The sequence below is a fragment of the Sturnira hondurensis genome, unplaced genomic scaffold (genome assembly GCF_014824575.4).
Source record: "Sturnira hondurensis isolate 20B ecotype Veracruz unplaced genomic scaffold, ASM1482457v3 Scaffold0018877, whole genome shotgun sequence".
In the NCBI taxonomy this organism is placed as follows: Eukaryota; Metazoa; Chordata; class Mammalia; order Chiroptera; family Phyllostomidae; genus Sturnira; species Sturnira hondurensis.
Window position 1 is genome coordinate 2,336,960 of NW_028091508.1, and position 6,912 is coordinate 2,343,871.

General features: G+C 39.4%; 1 protein-coding gene across 4 annotated transcripts in view; it reads right to left on the reverse strand.

Moving 5' to 3' along the window:
- The window catches only part of PNPLA8 (patatin like domain 8, phospholipase A2), a 55,563-nt gene extending 51,347 nt beyond the window's left edge, over positions 1-4,216 (reverse strand). For 3 of the 4 annotated variants that reach the window (XM_037070611.1, XM_037070608.1, XM_037070612.1), the window contains exon 1: positions 4,081-4,216. The gene's annotated coding sequence lies outside the window, so the exon portion shown is untranslated. The remainder of the gene's footprint in view (positions 1-4,080) is intronic. The other variant, XM_037070610.1, reaches the window with a different exon arrangement.
- Positions 4,217-6,912: the final 2,696 nt, after the last annotated feature.

The window sequence follows — 6,912 nt, forward strand, 5'->3', positions numbered from 1 at the left end:
GTTTCACAACAGTGTGAATGAACTTAATGCCACTGAACTATATGATAAGAATGGTTCAGGTAAATTTTATATGTGTTTTTGACCACACAAACACAAAAACAGTGAGATATCCACAGGTGAAGAGGAATCACAGACCTAGATTTACAGTCCCATTACCTTGATGGTACAGAGACCCTAAACAAATGAAAACTAGTCAGAGCTGGCGAAGTCAGCAGAAATTAACATTTAAGAACACTTCCAAAGCACAAGGCAAAAGATACTCCTACACTAAGGCACTACCACTAAAGTTTAACTCAAAGAGTAAAACAAGCAAGAAAGTAAATCATCACCTCAAGAGTACTAGCAAATATAGCCAAAATGGAAAATATGAATCCAGACTTAGTAGTCCTGAATAAGAAAAACAGAAAAAACTGAGTAGATTTACAAGGTCAATGAAAACACAAAAGAAACAAAAAATAAGGAGACAAGAATTGTACAAAGAGTGATCAGAAAGAGCAAATTTCTGAAATGAAAACTTCAGTTACATGCTAGTTACTAGACACACCCATACTGAAATGACAAAGAATGATTAAAAATAAAGGAACATGGAAAATGATATACTAGGTATACACTAACCAAAAGAAAGCAAAAAAGCACTTTAAAGGCAAATTCAAGGTAAAAATCACTGAATATGTATAAAAAGGGATACTATATAATAGTAAAAAGAATAATCCAATTATTTATTAAATCTCAGGTAGTCTTTTAGGCCTTGGAGGACAGTACAATCTATTAACAAATAAAGAATTAACATAACATATAATATCAGGTAGTGAAATGCCATAAAGAAAAATAAAGCTGGGGGTTGGGAAGGAAAGGCACAGAAGGTGGTATTTTAGTTGAGGCTGTCAGAAGTGAGTTGACATTTTACTGGAGACCTGAATAAAGTGAGGACACAAATTATTCAAAGTATCTGGAAAAAAGCATTCAAGGTAGAGGAAAAAGCAACCAACCTTTGGAGACAAGAATGGACTTTGATCAGGAATAGCAAGAACAAAAGGTGATTTGAAGGGAAGAAAAATGGTAGAGATGGGCCCAAGAGTCAATCAAAAGACAGAGCTACATAAGCCCAGACTACAGTGGAGGTCTGAATTGTATCTTTCCAATAGGATATAATCCTCATGACCAATCATAAATACACCTATCAACCTGGTATTGAAATACAGTATATAAGGCAGGAAAAGGGGGAGGGGGTGGGACAGGAAGACTAGATAATTTCACAACCAATTTTTAATACACCTCTCTAGAAATGACAATTCTCAAGAAAAATTACTAAATGTAAAGAGCTATTAATAAAATCAAGCTTAATTTAACTGCTACCAAAATACACTAGTAAATGCAGGTAAGTGTTTTGAGAGTAAATGTACCTGAAATTAAGTTAGAGTGCAAAAATACACAGAGAAAAATGTAAAGTGAGGTGGTATCATCAACTAAGAAAAGAGCAGGGAAGATTAGACTACCTTTTTGCAGGTAGTATAAATACAATGGAGGTATAAATTTAATAGAAAAGAAATGTAGGAATTTCTAGGTAGAGGTTCACCTGGGGATGGAAAGAATAAATTTCTAGGGACTTAGTTATTGCAATAATGCAGGCATAAACTGACAAGGATCTGAATTAAGGTAAAAGTACTGTGATGGAGAGGGGAGTAACTCAGCCACACTTTCAAAATGGAGATACAACACAGGACAGGAAAGATGGGGTAAGGAACAGGAGGTGCCAAGACAACTAAAGGTATTTAATCAGTCATACGGAGAATGCCATTTGTAAATATAGAATAACTGGGAAGGGGGCCAATTAAATATGAAAGAAAAATCTCTTGTACTTAGTCATACATTGAAATGGAGATGTACTACAGGAACTAAGCTACTGATTTATGGCTAGAGTTTTAAGCACAGTGACCGCTGAAACTGTAAGGGTGCATTTTCGAAAGACAGATTTACAGTAATAATTTTTGGGGATCACAGAACCTGAAAAAACTGCCTCTTCTTTGAAAAATGCTTAGTTGCATACGTATACTATATTTTCCATGACATTTCAGGATATTCATGGACCTACTAATGTATTCCTTGGATTTCAAATTTTAAAACTGTGGTTTAAAGAGAAGAAGGATAGAGCCTTGACTGCCATCCAGAGTTAGAAAGAGGAAGTCATCCAAGGAAACAAAAGGCACAGGAGAAAAGATAGTCAGGAAAAAAAAGTATCTGGAAAATACTTTTATTTCAGATAGTCAGTCTGAAAAAAGTCAGGGCAATGAAGTCAATATTATAAAAACTGATGGGCAAAGTTCTAAAAACTGATGGATAGCCCAGACTGGTGTGGTTCAGTGGATTGAGTGCTGGCCTTAGAACCACATGGGTCACTGGTTTGATTAACAATCCCAGTGCGTGCCTGGGTTGCACAGGCTGGGTCCCCAGTGGGGAGCCCTCATGAAAGGCAACCACAGATTGGCGTTTCTCTCCCTCTCCTCCTCACTCCCTCCCCCTCTCTCTAAAAATAAATAAATATTTAAAAAATAAAAACTGATGGATAGTGAACAAAGTAAAATATGAGAAAGATGATGAAAACAGGAAGGTGTCTTGGGCTAATAGCTCTAACTCCGACATTTTCATAAATGATACACAAGTGACACAATATGTACCTTCAGCACAATTCCTTTGTCAATGTCTGAGCCAAAAAAACAAGCCAAAGTACAAGCTGTACTTTTAACTTTGCATGTTAAGTAAATATATAAACTAGTGAAACTGAGCCTTTCATTCAACATCACTTAATAAAAGGATATTGCTTTTAAGATTTTAATTTACATCTCACATAGAATTGGAAAATATCAACATTATAAGAAAAAGTTATTAATAAAAATTATGAAATTATTGAAAGTACAACAAATCTGCTCAAGCAGTTTAACAAAATAATTACAATAGGTTTGAAACAACTGCCTCATAGGCATAAACTCTAAAAATTCTCACTTTTTAAATTCTTAATAATACACCGTTTTAACAGCACTTTCCTGATAAATTTAAAGTTTTTTTTTCACTTTTGAAATCTCAACAATTAGGACTGTGAAAGCAGGATGCAACTATTACTGGAAGTAAAAACACTGCTTTAAATAAGATTATCTGATGGTCCTTAATGACAAATCTCCTAAGTTTTTCCTAGGAGTCACCACTTTTCTTTAATATTACCATTGTATGAAGCACAGAAACTAGGTTCCTCCCACGATGACAATGACGGGAAGCATTGCAGTATAATGATGCATTCAGTATCACCTTTTAAAAAGCACACAACTGGCCCTGGCTGATGTGGCTCAGTGGATTGAAGGCCAGTCTGCGAACCAAAGGCTCGCGGTTTCCAGTCCCAGTCTAGGGTACGTGCCTGGGTTGCGGACCGGGTCCCCAGTGCGGGGTGCGTGAGAGGCAACCACGCATTGATGTTTCTCTCCCTCTCCTTCTCCCTTCCCTTCTAAATAAAATGTTTTAAGAAATAAAATAAAAAGCATACAACTGCATCCGCATAAGCAATAGTTAAGGATAGGATTAAATTGTGGGTGGGGTTAAAAAGTAGTAGCTGACAAAAATACTAAGCAATGAAGTCAGCCGGTGCACTGACATTCGAGAATGATGTAGAATAGGAAAGCTGTTTTGACAGTCAACGGGGAAATGCTGGAAAACCCTACCGTTGGGGGAAGCCAAGCAGACTCTGGGTAACTAGGCTGGAAGTCGAGGTGGAGCAAGAAGCGCGAGGAGGGACCAGAGAAATCAAAACAATTTGCAAGTCTGTGCCCAACAAAACCCACGGGGGTACCGGGGCGGAGGGCACGGCGCACCAAACAGCCCCAGTACTCGCAAGCTCCTTCCCTGTCCGGTCGCCTTTTGGACCCTAGGTCTTGGGGCCTCCTGCAAGCTGCGAGTCTCGCCCCCCCGCCCCCGACACCCCCGCCCTCTCTGAAAGCGTCCTCGAAGGAGAGCTCAGGAGACCAGGAGGGCTGAATAAGCGCCCGGGGCTCCAAGGCTTCCAGCTTCCGCCTGTGTCCCTCTGCGGCCACTTACCGTAGTGCAGGCCACAACTACTACCGCGGCTGTGGCGACGCACCTCTTCCCGGAATCAACCTCCACTCAGGCCTGCCAGCATCAGCTGAGCTCCCAACACAAACCGAAGGGCAGGGCCAAGACCACCCGCTCCGCTCCAGAGGAAGTGACGTAACGCGGCCAGCGTCTGCCCGCCCACCTGGAGGAGTGGCCTCGGTCAGCTGGTCAGTCGCCCCTCTCACCCCGCCTCCAGACGTGCGCAATAGAGCGAAACTGGGAGCGAGGCGTCTGGCCTGCGTGCCGGCCCGCACCTGCTGGCGACTGGAACGGCGCCGCCGCTTGGGGGCGGACGAAGGTGTTTGTTTTCTGTTCTTTGTGAGCTTCCCATTCTGTGTCACGCTCCCTCGGAGCTTGAGTCCGGGCCGCTACCCCTTAGCTGTCACCATTCCTTGGCTTGGCCGCCGAACTAAATATCAGTGGAAAGCGGTTTAACATATATTATCTCTTTGGAAGTTACCTATGAAGTTAGTATATACTCAAATTCTGACATTTTATGTGTACCAGGTCAGCAAACTATAGATAGCCCTTAGGACAAATAGGGCCCACTTGTTGTTTTGAGTATCTGTGAGCTAGGAATGGTTTTTACATTTTTTCAGTGGTTAAAAAAAATAAAAATATTTTAGGACACGTGACAATTACATGAAATTCAAATTTTGGTGCCCATAAAAAAAGTTTTATTAGAACCCAGCCTTGCTCATTCTTTTACATGTCAAGCAGCATTCAGGCTACAGCAGCAAATTTGGGTAGTTACAACAGTGTCCTCCCTTACTCTTTTGAATTGAACTAGCAGATAAGTTGAGGTTAGAAAACAAAAGAGTGTCATTACTGTACCTCAAACTCAAAATGTTACCAAGGCTTTTACCCTCTCCCCCTAGATACACTAGTACCCTCATGGGTGTTAAACTTTAGCTCGCCTGTAAAACTACTGTAAAGTCTTTTAGGAAGGGTAAGCTGCCAAACACTGGGGGCTGGACTGACATTAGTATAATTATTATTTTATTAAGATGAGACAGCCAGCTTGCTAGACTCTTGAGGCACACACATGGATGGATTGTATACATCATTATGCCTGGTAAACCCCTGCAGTACATAATCCAGACATGTTTTTTAGCTTATACAATAGTTAAAGGATGTATGTACAAATTAAATTTTGCATGCATATAGAAGTATCTTTAGTTTTGGAGAGCTGTTTTCTCCCCATTGTTAAAGGAAAAAAATATTCTTATACTTGTTAAAATGATTATAGTCCTAAGACTATTTCTATAGGTGTCAAGACTACTGAAGAGTAGGAGACAGATTGGCCTCAACCTTGAATATGACAAAGACAGATGGAACTAAATAACCCAAGAGCAGAGGAAAAGAAGTCAATGGATGGAAAATTACTAAGAGAGGACTTTAAGGGTGGAGGTGATCCTTGCTAAACTGACTTTACAGGATTCTTGCTAAAGATGGACCAATGTGATGGTCCGAATAAGGGTGAGAGATGAGGAATTTGATCATATACCAAGGGTGATGAGATGTCCACGGTGGGAAATTCTATCTGAACTGATTTAACAGGATTTTTGCTAACACTGGACTTGGCAGGCCAAAGATAGGAACCACACAGGAAGCTTAGACAAGAAGAGAGCTTTGAGAAACCTAATAAAAATTTGGTCAAAGGGAAAGTGTTTGCCACCATCTGTTCACCCCTTGTTTTCTTTTATTTCCTAATTTCATCAGCCTTTATTAAATACCTGGATTTTTTTACCATGTCAGAAATTTTCAAAAATGTCAAATCCACCCTTGTCTTCGCTGTTCACTCTCCTCCTCACCCTTCCCTTCTCTCCCTTTTACACACCCATACCTTTAACAGCCATGAAGTCTGTTGATTCTTCAAAATCTCTCCACCACTCTGCATTGTCATTTCCACAACTTTAGCTTAGGCTTTCATCCCTACAACCCTGTCCTTTTCTTAATGTTAAATTTGAATTGTGCTTTTTAAAACTGAGGTAAAATTGATGTAACATTATATTAGGTTCAGGTGTGCAATGCAATGTTTCAATACTTGTGTATATTGCAAAATGATCACCTGAATAATTCCAGTTAATATTCATCACCCTGAATTGTGTAACATTACAGTCATGTGCCATATAACAATGTTCTGATCAACAATGGATTGCACGTACAATGGTGGTATACCATCTAGCCTAGGTATGTATTGGGTTGGCCAAAAAGTTCGTTCGTTTTTTTTTTTTCTGTAAGGTAGCTCTAGGAGCACTTATTTGTCTTTAACTTCATTTGAAACAATTTTGTTAAATTGTATTGTGACAGCTATCTTATCAATGTACATTTTAAAAAACTTAATCAAATTGGTGAATTTTATATAGCCATTTTAATATTGAAGATGGAAGAAATATGCAACATTTTTGGTGTATTATACTTTATTATTTCAAGAAATGTAAAAATGCAACCGAAATGCAAAAAATTATTTGTGTGATGTATGGAGAAGGTGCTGTGACAGAGTGAACATGTCCAAAGTGGTTTGCAAAGTTTCGTGCTGGAGATTTTTCACTGGCTAATGCTCCACAGTTGGGTAGACCAGTTGAAGTTGATAGCAATCAAGTTGAGACATTAATTGAGAACAATCAACATTATACCATGCGGGAGACAGCAGACATACTCAAAATACCCAAACTAATAAAGTTATTGGTGAAAATGGAAAATTTGTCTTTTATTTTATGGATAAAACCAAATGGACTTCTTGGCTGCCCCAATAGTAGGCTCTACCATCTGGGTTTGCCAAAGAACACTCTA